General features: G+C 43.5%; 1 protein-coding gene across 4 annotated transcripts in view; it reads left to right on the top strand.

The window, feature by feature from the left end:
• LOC143038060 (annexin B9-like) overlaps positions 1–13,907 on the top strand; it is an 88,274-nt gene that overhangs the window by 27,338 nt on the left and 47,029 nt on the right. Inside the window, exon 1 of one of the 4 annotated variants that reach the window (XM_076206948.1) lies at positions 11,273–11,606. The exons of the other annotated variants lie outside the window; for them this stretch is intronic. The gene's annotated coding sequence lies outside the window, so the exon portion shown is untranslated. Of the gene's footprint in view, positions 1–11,272; positions 11,607–13,907 lie in introns of those variants that run through there. 4 annotated transcript variants of the gene reach the window in all.

The following is a 13,907-nucleotide window of genomic DNA, read 5'->3' as shown; positions in this document are numbered from 1 at the left end:
TCACCACAAATCATCATCATCACCACCATCATCAATCATCATCAATCATCATCAATCATCATCATCACCGGTTCGCAGAAGTCCTGCTGCAGGAACGGGTCGTGGCGAACCACCCGCGTCTCCTGTAATAGAGAACGCGGTAGCCTTACGTTGTTCTGCCTGACGCCAGGTGATTTTATTCAGCCGACTAGAGCGGGGTTAAGGTAGCCCCAGGCAACCAACATCATTCTTTACATAAATATATTTTGTTTGATTCCTGACGATTTGAATCAGTTTAACCTCGCTTGAATGGATGTTACGATTGCTGCATGCGTTATATGCAGTTGATATTTGAGGAGTGACATTTTTTTTCTTTTTTTTTTTTAACTTACCTCCACAAAAGTAATGATGATGATCATAATAAAATAAATAAATGAATGAGTAAAATCGGAACATCTACAATTCCTCTGTGTTGCTACCCTTCTTAAATCTGACCTCTATCTTGGGTCAGAAGCGTCGGTTTGTCGAGGTAAGCCGATCCCCTATGGTGTCAAGTGAAAGTTTTTTTTTTTTTGGTGGGTGGGGGGGGTATGCCACGCACATGAATGAAATCGTCTGACGGGGAGGTGACGGCGGCAGTAGCCGGAATAGGAGTACCATTCGGCACTGAAGGCCTCTATCCCCCATAGGGGTGTCCACCGAAGGCTCAAGTCCATAGAGACGGATCTACTGGATTACTCTCCTGTCTTTGGACTGAGGGGGGGGGGACGGGGCGGCGTGGATTCGTCTCGTCGCCCCGTCCCGCCCCGTCCCGCCGCGCCAGGCCGCGTCGGCGAGGATGCGGCTATTTTCAGCAGCACTCGACAAAGGCGGGACAGAGAGAGAGAACATCGGCCACCCGTTTGCAGCGAACTTTTGATGCAAAGTCACAATGCCTCCTCCAGCCTGTTTGGACAAAATATATCTCGTAGCTTTGCACAATGGAGGAGGAGGAGGAGGTGCGAGGTACCTTTACCTCCCTCCCTCCCTTCTTCCCTTCCTCCCTCCCACCCTCTTTCCCTTCCTCCCTCCCACCCTCTTTCCCTCTTTCCTTCCCTTCTCTTCTTCTTCCTTTCTCCGTTTTTCCTTTACGTCACTCCACCCTTTTTCCTAAGAGTCCCTCCCTCCCTCCCTGCCTGTCTGCCTGCCTTCCTTCCTCTCTGTGAGGCCGCCCTTGTTTGCCCCCCTCCCCCTCTATTTTTCCTTTTTCTGTTTCCCTTTTTTCACCTTCCCCTCCCTTTATATCATATTCCTTTGTCATCTTTTCCATTCTTCATTTCCCATTCCACCCCTTCACGTGCTTTCCCCCTTCCGGGTGCGAAGGCTACGAACATGGTGGATTCAAGAGCGTTATTATTGATCAATTATTTGTATCATTATCAATATAATTGTCATTATTAGTATGACGGGTCATGGATGACCCGTCATCCATGAGGAGCCAAGATGAGAGGGAGGTAGGGAGGGAGGGGTGATGGATGGGAGTGGAATGGGTGGAGATGAAATGGATGGGAGTGGAATTACGCCTTTTGACACTGGCTACCTCCCTGGTGAGGGGGAAAAACCGTGGTATATGTATGTTTGTGTGGATTATTATTACTATTATAATCATTATCATTAGCGTTATTATTATTATTAATTATTATTATTGTCATCATCATTATTGATACTTCACTCCCAAATAAAAAATAAAAAAAAGTACTACCCCGTATTGCCACAGTCGTTTTTAATTGTAATGAAACTGAACCACCTGTGGAGCGGTGACTGTGTACAGTACATGTCGAAACCGACACCAGGCAGTGTTGACTCGGCTGAGGGTCCAGGGGCGGACGTGGAAAGTGAGAAGGGGGGCGGGGGGTAGTGAAGCAATCTCGAGGGAGAATTTCTTCTCTCTCTCGAGAGAGAGAGAGAACGACCCTCCCTTCCGTGGCATGAACGACGTCTTTGGAGGCCGTTTGACCCAGCAACAAATTCTTGCACTTGTTCGGTGGTGGTGGATGGCCGTTGTTGTTATTGTTGTTGTTGCGATGGAGTCTACTGCCCAGCATCTGCTTCCCACATGTGCCGCCGCGCCGTGTTACACTGACTGCGCCCGTTGGGAGTGTGGGGCGGGAGGGCGCGTGGAGGGAGGGGATGGATGGAGTTGGGGCTTGGCTCTGTGAGTGCACCAGAGACCGTGTGAAGAGGGAGAGAGCCATTCTATATACCCTCTCAGGACAGTGACGGGTCTGGTATATATCTTTGTGTACTTGGCCCAAGGGAAGACGACTCCATTGGGCAGAGGAGACCTTGGTCGAGGCCCCATGCACTTGCTCGGTGCCCAGAGTCGGGTGGGCACCTCGATTGAACGGAATATCCCCTTGCCCCTCCTTCCCCCCAAATCCACATGGCATTGAGACCAGAAGAAAATGAGTGAAGTTCATCGTCGTGTTGAAGGAAGGTGGGTGGGGGGGGGGGTTGTTGAGTCTGTTCCCTCAGCTGAGTGAAGGCGTAGTCCGGACGTGAGAGGACGTCAGGCGGATGTTATGCCCGTTTTTTTTTTTTTTTTTTTTTTTTTTTGGGGGGGGGGAGCTGACTCTCCCTCGTTACCGCCATTCCATTCCACGGTTTGTTGTCCTGTCTGTCACCCGGCGATGCGATTCAGCCAAGGAGGAAGGGATAATTTTGCGAGAGTGGGTGGAGTCCTTGACCCAAGTTGCCTTAAGAGTTTCTCGCGGGAAGGCAAGGGAGGATTTTGAAGGAACATCCTGGCCAGGATCTCAGATCGACCCCTGATCCATCCATGTCTCTAGGTGGACACAGCAGAGTGGAAACTGAGTAAAGATGGGACTACTGAGATGAAATTCAGACTAGCTTTTCTATTGTCCTTTCCATCCTCTCTCTCTATCTCTCCTCTTTTCAGTTCTCGTTCGCTTTTTCGTATTCATTCTTCCTATATTCCTTTTCCTTCCGATCATCCTGCCTTCACTACATCTATTATTTTGTATGCATACAATTATATATATATGCATATGTATGTATATATATATGTATATGTATGTGTGTATATATATGTATGTGTGTATATATATGTATGTATATGTATGTGTATTTATATGTGTGACGGCGATGGGTAGAATCGTCGCGAGGCTCGGATAGACAGTGGGAGGAGATAGGAAGAATATTAGGTCATTATAGACCCATTGGAGCAATTTTGGGTAACAAGTAGAACTCACAGTAATAGGTACTTATTCAGGGTTCTGGGCGCCAGTTCAGTCGTAACCGAAGACCACTCGGTCGCAATATGGGTGAAGTACAAAATATAGAAGGGAGGAACAAGAAAATAGCACGTGTGAACACAAAAAATATATATAATTCTTAATGAGGTGTTTACAAGATATTTCATAAGAGATTGAAGATTGTCTTGTAATGAGGCGACGTGGAGAAAGCAGGTTAGAGATCCTCAGAAGGTGGACCCGTCAAATAAGACCGAAACCCCGTGGCTCCAAACTGGAAACCGAAAATAGCGTAAATGTTCAGGTCTAATAACAGAAAAACAATCGGCAAGAACATAAACCAGATATTAGAATTACTAAGTGGGTTAGACTGGGGTCGAGAGGGGAACGTGACGTGACTTGACGTGACGATGTCGTGACGTGATGTGACGACGTCGGGACGTGACGTGACGTGAAAATTTTAACAAAGGGGCTTCAATTGTTAAACTGAGAATGAAAAGTTTTGGAATACCTGGCTAGGTCTAGGTTTGAAATGATACGTCAACTCATACTGACTTAAATGGTAATCGGCCTATAGGTCCCAAAGTGTCTAGACCGAGGAACGGTTGGGTTACACAGATGACAAAAGATAACACTGGTTATACGATTATTCCGGTTTTTGTACTGCAAAGGATTTTATGTTCAAAATATTCTATTACAAAAAGGCAGGGCTTAATCGAGGAACAAAGAAGGTAGGGTGCTTACCGCAGGATAAATCCAATCCCGGTATGGGACTAGGTTGTGTGAATTCCGGACAGCAGAGGAGGAGGAGGAAGAGAAGTGGCTCCGACGACCTACTCCCCTTTTTCTCCTGTTTCGTTTTGGGCAGGTTTTCTAGAACTCTAAAAAGGAATCCGGTTGATGAACACTACGTCACATGTGACGTTAACGCTAAAGAAATTGTGCCAACTTGTGGCGATAACTCCAGGGAGAAGGAATCTGGGCGATGAACACTCACGTCAGCTTGTAACGTAACACTAAGGATTGCGCCTGCTGGTGGCGATAACTCCAACTGGTGGAAGCGATGAATACTCACGTCAGCTTGTAACGTAACACTAAGGCTTGATTCACACTATCGGTCCGGTCCAATATTGTCTCATTAATTTCAGTGGAAGCATTCACACTGGCGCTCTCGCTCCGGTTTCGCTCCGGTCACGGTTCCGTCAAAAGATATTTTTACTGGAGCGAGAGCGGACCGTGAGCGGACCGTGAGCGCCAGTGTGAACTCAGTTGCCACGGTCCTGCTCCTCCTGCTCCACTCCAGTCGAGATTCAGCCTTCATATAAGCAAGTAGTGTTACCTTCTGTCCTACCAAACCATGGATAATCCAAAGAAAACACCACAATGGGATCATGAGAAAGTTAGAAAAATGATAAAAATACGTTTTCTTTTTATTTATCACTGATACAATGACAATGCGTACAGCGAGGATATACATAAGCACCAACTGAATAAAATATAACCTACAAAACTTACTTTAATTTTGTGGATTCAGATGAAATGCTAATAGAATTAGTCAAAAGGTAAACCAGAGCTGTATGACCTGACTTCGCTGCACTACAGTGATAACGTGGCGAAAAGAAGCTGTGTTGAAATAAGCAGGCAGCTGGGTTGTGAAGGTAAGAAATTCCATACAATAGCCTAATGTCCACTGTGGAAATGCATTTCCTATCCTCACTAAACAATTTTCCTATACAATAATGTTTGCATACTTATCATATTGCCAAGGTACTGAGAGAAAAAAAATACACATTATTAACCGAAGAAAGAAATTCCATATGTATAATAACAGCCTATTATCCACTGCGGAAATGCATCTCCTTAGCTCACTCAACAAATATTCCTACACAAGTTTGTTTGTCTACTTATATTTTATCATTTTGCCAAGGCATTGAACCAGCTGGGGAGCTGAAATAATCTTTCAGTTTTTCACGCCAAAAGCCTCATTTGTAGCATTTCCCCCTCTTCCTCTCATTGGACGTACTGTGTTTGATGGAGGCATGACAACAGTATCTGGTAATGCAACAGCATTTGGGTGTATCAGATTGTGAAGTATGCATGTTGTTGTAATGATTGCATTAGCGTTAGAAGGCATAGCTTTAAGTTTCCTTAAATATATTCTGAAGGTTTGCACTAGAATACCAAATGTGCACTCAACTATCCTCCTGGCTCTAGATAATCTGTAATTAAAAATCCTCTTCTCTACCTTATGTTCAGTCTGTGAACCTGGGTAGGGCCTCATCAAATTTCTCTTCAGCGGGAAAGCCTCATCTCCCACTATAACGTATGGTGCAAGCACATCAGTGCCAGGAAGTGCAGCATCTTCTGGTACATTTCAGGTCATCCTCAATTTTGGATAGTATTTTCTCAAATGTTCCTTTGTTCATTCTGAAATAGCTGTGGAATTTACTCTCATCATCAATAAGACGAGGATGCAGAGTATGAAATTCTCCTTCAGTCTTCCTATCTTGCAACATAGGATGAACCCACAATCTCTTTCTTTTTCTATTTTGTTTCCCTCCTTCTTCAAGTGCAATAGCGATTATTGCCAACTCGGCGTCAGAAAAGTCACACATCCTTCGTAACTGATGGTAAGACTTCTACTGGTGTCGAGGGAGGGGCGATGACGGGAGCGAGAGCGGACCGTACGTGTGAATACCTCAGAACCGAGAGCGGAGCGCGACCGGACCGATAGTGTGAATCAACCCTAAGGATTGCGCCAGCTTGTGGCGATACCTCCAGCTGGTGGAAGTGATGAACACTCACGTCAGCTTGTGACGTTAACACTAAATAAATTGCCGGCTTGTGGCGATAACTCCAGCTGGTGAAAGCTATAGTCACTCGTAGACGTCTTTGTATTTCGTAAGCTTGTCTCTGTCTCCCTCCTGGCTCCAGTCCCCCCTGTCAGGTTACACCCTGCCCCGTGGTTCCTCTTAAAAGAGAGGGCGCCAAGATAAAAAAAAAAAAAAATAACAAATACAAAATCCTGTGCAGTACAACAAATAAAAGGTAAATTGAAAATTAAAATTACATATGAAAGGAGAAGGGAGGAAGGAATTAGTTATAGAAAAAAAGAGGTAAACAATTTCCTAGACCGATACAGTAATAGTTTACGGATGAGTACAAACAAACACCTGAACGAACTGAAAAGTTTCGTTCACAAAGAAATGGGATAAAAGAATCTACCAAGGGCACCACTCATAAGACTAAAGTGCAATCCCAAACAAGTGGACTGAAATAGTCAGGAGTCAGTTCCACGATTTTTTTTTTCTTTTTTTTTTTTTTTTTTTTTTTTTTTTTTGCAAGTTTTATCTTGTAGAGTTGGTTTTCTAACTTTGTTCGTATCTGTTACCTGTTCCAGCTTGCGAAGCCACGCCCCCTTCTTGTGACTATAAATGGGCATATTTTGGCTTAATAAGCCTCTTTCGTTTTGATTCCACCTACGAGGTACACTGTTAGTAAGTCCCTTGCTGTCCCGTAACCCCTTGCCTGAGTTGGTTATGAAAGTACTGAACTGTACTGTATATTTGTCAATCCTGACCTCTCAGGTGTGATTTATCATAGGATGTTTTAGCTAGCGAAGGTGTTATTTAGCCTAGGATGTATTAGTTAAGAAAAGTGATATTTATCCTAGGATGTATTAGCTGGGGAAAATGAGATTTAGCTTAGGATGTATTAGTTAGGGGAGCTGTTTTTTCAGAAAACGTATGTTCGGCTGTGTAAAATTACGATGTATAATATTTTCGTTACATTTGGGAAGAAGGTATCATATCCTCTCTACCTTAATTCTAATAAATAAAACTTATCTCGCTTTTGTTACCAGTCTTTGAAAAAAATATTCTTGTTAATCTATTTATTCATAAAGAACTCGCCCAAAAAATAGTATCTACAACTCTCACTTGTCTTTCTTTTAACATCTTGTGGTGTCTGGCATATCCCTATACCCTATGCACTGAGATCTGGCCGTTAGGGCGGACCACTGGGAGTTCCCCTGTGGTGCCACATATAATTATTTTATAGTTTTATTTTATTATATAATTCTATTTTATAATTTTATAATGTTGCCTCATATGATTATATTATAATTTGTTGTCACACACCACCACTGAGATAAAAATCAAAGCAATGTTTTCTATACAAAGGTTTCGTTTCTTTAAGTGTAGATATGGCATATGTGCATGCGAGAGCGACGTTGCCACTACATCTAATCTCTGGCCCCGCCCCCCTCACACTGCATTCAGAAAACATTGCATCCACACGCACGTTCTCGCCATGGATGCCCATATGTGGCAACACCGGGAAATATCCTAGCCACGCCTTATCGGCCAATTCTCCTTGCGCTGACTATAGCCTAGCAAAAACGGCTTCAAGTTGCCGTCACAGGTTCACTCATTTATTCAAAAACTTCTTTCACTTCTAACATATATCAGGAGGTTGTAGTAATATATATATATATATATATATACATATATATATATATATATATATATATATATATATATATATTATGTGTGTGCAATATTATTCACCATGGTTTTGTACCACGTGCTGGACTGATCAACAGGTACTCTTCTTGATAGTCTGAGCTTTAGAGAATAGTGTGTCCTTACACACACACACACCATTCATCCAACCTCTTCCTTAACAGAGACAGTAACATCTATAGAAGTATTTGGATACATTTCAAATCCTGGCCGAAGCTCCATCTCGGGCCTACAGTGTGTGTGTGTGTGTGTGTTTGTGTGTGTGTGTGTGTGTGTGTGTGTGTGTGTGTGTGTGTGTGTGAATTCTACAGGGCTGTGGAATCTGAACACAAAACCTCCGACTCCGACTCCTCTATTTTTGGCACCACCGAGTCCAACTCCGACACCTCTATTTTTGGCACCTCCGACTCCGACTCCTCTTCATGTAATTAACTGATTATGGCTTACATATTTTATAAAGCCTATACACAACACATACACTCTAATCTTGAGTAGAATTGTATCATTATAACTGGTTTATATAAAAGAATAAAGATATATTTTATAGTGTGGCTTTCCTATGTTTGACATCTTCATTAATACTTTATTACTGAAGTAGAGATTTTTTGAAAGGATATTGAAGAAAATTCAGTAAAATAAATATTCTATAATGTATCTCTTGATTTAACTACATACTGGTACTGCTATGCGATTATTGCGATGGACATTACTCTGGTCCTGGAACCGGTCTTATCGGTACGAGTACAATACAAGATACAGCTGAACATGTTTGAAATGTGAAACTTTTTTTCTTTTCAACTTTAAATATCCTTATTTCAATAATTCAATGTTAAAAAGTATAGAGGGGACAAAGAAGGGGAAAGGAGAGAAGAGATAGTATTATTGCGTTAGTCTACAGTTGAAATCATAATTATCCTACTGTTTGGCAACACAGCAGTGGGAGAAACCAAACTGATGGAGTGATGGAAACGACGCATATGGAACTTGAGTAATACAGCTCCCGTGACTGTGTGTCAACAGAAAGTGTAAAATGGAGGCGTTTATCTAATTTATTCAAGTAATACTTTAGATATTTATCGCTCTATGTATAAATTTGAAAGCCAGCGTTGCACAAGGACGTTTTGGGTCTTTAGTGGAATGAACACGAAGATAAGACGATGAGATTTATTACATTTCATATATATATATATTTAATATTATCTATTTATAAGGAGTGTACACTACATAATTCTACAGACTAAACAAAGGCATTATAAAGTGTAAATTTAACTGAAGTCGGAGTCGGTATATTTTTACCGACTCCGACTCCAGTGACACCGAAATTGCTTCCGACTCCACAACTCCGACTCCACAGCCCTGGAATTCTACGTTGGATTTTTTTTCCTGAAGAATACCGCTCTTGCGACCATGCATCAGCCTTTAGGTCCATCCTTTCCCGTAGGAAAAGAAAAACAAAAAACAAAAAAATTCTCTCCTCTTTTCTCGTCTCTTCAATGCAAATGAATTTGTGGGACAGGTGGCGAGTGAAAGCTTGTGAGAACGAAATGGAGCAGGATTAAGTGTAGAAATTGACGAAATGTTGACAGTTTTTGTCTTAAATCCTTTCCTCCTCCTCGTCCTCTTTCTCGTACTCCTTGCCCACCCGCTAGATTTGTCCGGAAATCCTTGAAACTAGGTTCGCCTCGTGATTATGAGAAATGACCTTGGGAACATTGACGTCACGCGGGGGACAGTGAGAACATTCTTCGGAGGCACCTACATCCCCAGGAAGTAAACGCCGAGTGCGTGTCACCCGAACTCAAAGAGGAAATGTTTATTTCTGTGCGCTTGTGTGTGTGTGATTCACCACGGTCTTTGGATCACGTGTTGGACACATGATCGACAACTATTGCCCTCCCGGATGAGACTTCAGAGTTCAAATAGCCCCGTCTATGGGTTATGCTCTGACCTTAGGCACACACACATACAACTTCTTGTCCACCAAAGTTGGAGTGCCGGCTCGTAGTGCAGTGTTGCTGATCTTTTTCAACCCTGGGCGAGACTCGAACTCGGGTCGCTGAATTAGCGGTCGAGAACGGTACCAATGCACCATCGAGCCATGCGCACGTGCGTGCATGAGCGTCTGTGTGTGTGCATACGTGCATGTGTGTAATTTTCCAAAGGTTAACCCTGCATATGTATATATAGGCGCGCGCGTGTGTATTTTCTACGGAATCTACCCCTGCCGCCCGAGGATATATATTTTTTAATACATTATTGCAAAGGGTGAAAAAAGACCTACTGGCTATAGTCTTAGTCGCTGTCGTTTAAGGGTCAATCTGTTGTGGAGAGAATTCACGCACATACATACAAACGCACACAGACACACTCATACACCTGCCGTAGGATTCAACAGTGACACGTAGACAGACAGACACATACACACACGCACACACACAGTCACACTCATACATAACTGTCGTAGCGTTTCAACAGTAAACTGCCCTCTTTCCTCCGAGCGTATATATATGGCTTGGGAAGAATGTATGTTGAAAAGGAGGGGACGCCGCGCATGCCTGCAGTAGTGCTTTGACACTCACAGTCAACATTTCGAACACAGGATGGTGTAAGTGTATCTGTGTATTGGCAGGAAAAAATCCCTTTGTGTCCTGATATGAATCAACTTGATAGTACGAGTCGGTTCAACGTCACAAATCGTCCCTTTCACAGAAGACTAGGACGGTGCCTTCTCCTTGTGAAGGACTTTTTGAAGCAGGAGAGAATTTAATCTAGTGTGTCCGTACCGAACTCGCTTGCCGCCAGACAGCCTCGAACTGCCTCGCCTGACCTCGCGCCAAGTAGTAACCGCTCGAAGTCATTTGTGTGCGCGTATACTCATTCAATTGTATTTACCTAATTGCAATATTCAGGAAAAGAACAACGATCGTTAGGGTCCACCTCCTACTCTCCAATTTATCATGCCTACCCTAAGTTCATGTATGGTTCCAACTTGTGTGTGTGTGTGTGTGTTATGCACTATAAGTACCAGTGATATTTCCAGTTCACATAGTAGGCTTTGCAGTTTACAAAGCATCTGAAGAGGTGAAAATGTGCTGTTGGCCATGATGACGTGAAGGAGTAAGGAGTGTGGGTAAAAGGGATGCACGCGGAGCTCCGTTGAAATTTGTAAGGCGTCCGAAGAAGGTGAAAATGGGCTGTTGGCCATGGTGATGTGAAGATGTATGGGGAAAGGAATGCGCGCGGAACTCCGTTGAAATCTCTCCACTCCCTCACATCAACTTTATTCGCGTGACTCCAGCGACATGTGCATCCCCACTTACAACCTTACCCCGCCATGCGTTGCTTATATACTTGGGTCTCCCCATTTAACTCGTCCGTGTCTGTCTTGGCAGCGGTCGTTGTCGCCTCGCCGTCGGGACGCGTCGTCGCGTTCATACGCCGACTTGGGCCAAAGAAGAAAGGCAGTCGTCCTCTGTCGGCGTGGTGTTGTCTCTAGCTGTGTATATACAGTATATGTGTGTGTGGGTGGGCCTAGACGCGGCTTGTGACTCCCCACTCCACCCGCCACCTCTTCGTCATCCATTGCGCAACCGATAACCGTGAACGGACGCTGGGTCCCGCTCTCAGTGCGGCGCAGATAAGAGGAGGGACGAGATAGCACTACATCTATCAGTCGCAAGCTAGCTCCAGGTTCTCTATACCGCAGTGCTCGTCACCACGTCGCGTTCGTGCTGTTTAATTGAAAAGCTGTTCGCCGTCGTGGTTCTATGGACCCCCTTCTTATTGTGTTCGGTCACTGACACGAAGGAGTCCCCATTACCCGCTTACATAGGTTCCACTTCACAAAGCTAAGGTAAGGTGGTTACGGACCCTAGTAATGAGCCGGGATGGGAGTTCACTAACACTTCCTGGTTCTTTGTTATTATCATTATTATTTTTATAATATTTATTATTGTTGTTGTCGAACAATCCATAATAGGGTTCCCATCTATTCCGTAAAGTATTTTGAGGGGACGAGGGAGAGGTGGGAGTTCGCCATACAATGAAACCGGCTACAGCTGTCTGTTCCTCTTCCGGATGGACTGTCCTGCTGCATTGCCAGCAACCCGAGCATTGTGGCGGGCACAAGGGGTGATCCTTCATCCACGAGGAGCTGAGATGGGGTTGGGGGTAAATTATTGTTAACTACCTGTGAAGTGGGTGGGTGTACAATGACACTGTCACCTCCCTCATGAGGGAATATGAGCATTTGGTGTGTATATATATATATATATATATATATATATATATATATATATATATATATATATATATATATATATGCATACTTACATCTGCTATTAACTTTACCATTATTATTGGTAGTATATTTCAATTATTATATAATTATTACTTTTAGTAGTTACATATTGGGATTATCTATTTTATATAACAATATTATCATCTCCGTCAATATAATGATTATTGTCAATGCTAGTGAAAAGGCTAATGCTACGAAAAAATGTGATCAGCCGATTTCCGCTGTTCTCGGGTTATGGGGACAGTGGCGTAGTACATCGAGCGCGCGCGCGCGCACACACACACACACACACACACACACACACACACACACACACACACACACACACACACACACACACAGTGCGTAAATACTTGATATAGCTTAGAAGGTTGTTAGCCTTAGCTAACAAACGCGAATTCAAATCTAAATATGATAATTGGGAAAAAAGAGTATAGATCAAATTGGAATTACATGAATTTGAGCTAAGGTGTGATAAACTGGAGAGCAGGAAATAGGACCCAGTGAGCAATGCTCCTTACCTGTATACTACATTTGGGTAAATACAGTTAGACAAACACATGCACACGTTCGTGCATACATATACCAAGGCTTTTTTTTCCCTTACAAGGGAGGTAGGCAAAAGGAAAAGGCATAAAATCATCCCCACCCATTCCATCCCTAAATACAAATACATACCACAATACCCTTCAAATCATACAAAACAAAGCCCTAAAAACAATTTCAGGCTGCACAAATACAACACCTACAGACCATTTACACCATGAAACAAAAGTCCTCAAAGTCAAGGACCACCTCGACATGAGAGGCACACAAACACTTGCCGCAGCCACCACAAACACATCACACCCGCTACACTACATAGCAGAACACCCACAAACACCAAGAAACATTAAAACAACACCCAAAGACCTGTATCACACACAGATACTCTCTTCTCTTCCTCCACAACCACCAAATACCACCCTCCGGAAACATATTCATTATCTTATCACTCACCGCTCCATTAACACACTGAAAGACAACACACTGCTGCATGCCAGACCCCCTGATATCCACCCTTCTGAATCCTCTCTCCCATGAAAGGACAGAGTCCACCTGGCCAGACTGCGGTGTGGCCACCACCCAGCACTTCTAAGCCACCAGAAGAGGCTGGATGACCGCATTGTGAACAGCTGCCCAGGATGGAACACTTCACCTCATACCATACAACACATAATGGAAGACTGCATTATACACAATCATGCACGCAAACAACACAACATACACTCTATAAAGGATTTGTGGGAAACCCCAGTTTTGGTTGTGGCATTCCTTGGGGAGACGGGACTGCTCGGACAGTCTAGGGAACAACAACAACAACAACACTCCACTCCCCTCCCCTCCACCTTCCCTCCCATCTTAGCACCTCCTGGATGACGGGTCATCCCTGCACCTTGTCCATTGCCCTGGGTCAGAGAGAGTGTCGCAAGGCACAGCACATCCACAGCAAGGTCGCTGTGTATATAAATGAATATATGTATATTGTTACGAATCTCGCTCACACTTCTGACTTGTAACACATAGTAAGAGTGAATGAATGAATGAGTTCCCAAGACTCTATGTCTTTGGGATACCTCAAAGAAAATTGACAATGCCTTCTGACTCGTAACACATGTAAGAGTGAATGAATGAATGAATTCCCAAGACCCCATGTCTTTGGGGTGGCTCATTTGACGGTCGCCACTTGATTTTGCTGTATCATGTAAATCAAGAAAAATGAAACGCACAGATAACATTTAACATTATTCACTAAAGTTAATAGGATTACATGAGTGATTACAATCAAGGACATACAATTAAGTAATAAGTTTC

This window comes from Oratosquilla oratoria, chromosome 23 (assembly GCF_046742065.1).
Source record: "Oratosquilla oratoria isolate Oo_2021 chromosome 23, ASM4674206v1, whole genome shotgun sequence".
NCBI classification, from domain to species: Eukaryota; Metazoa; Arthropoda; class Malacostraca; order Stomatopoda; family Squillidae; genus Oratosquilla; species Oratosquilla oratoria.
The sequence above is the reverse complement of the archived record's forward strand: the minus strand, read 5'-3'. Positions and strand labels throughout refer to the sequence as shown.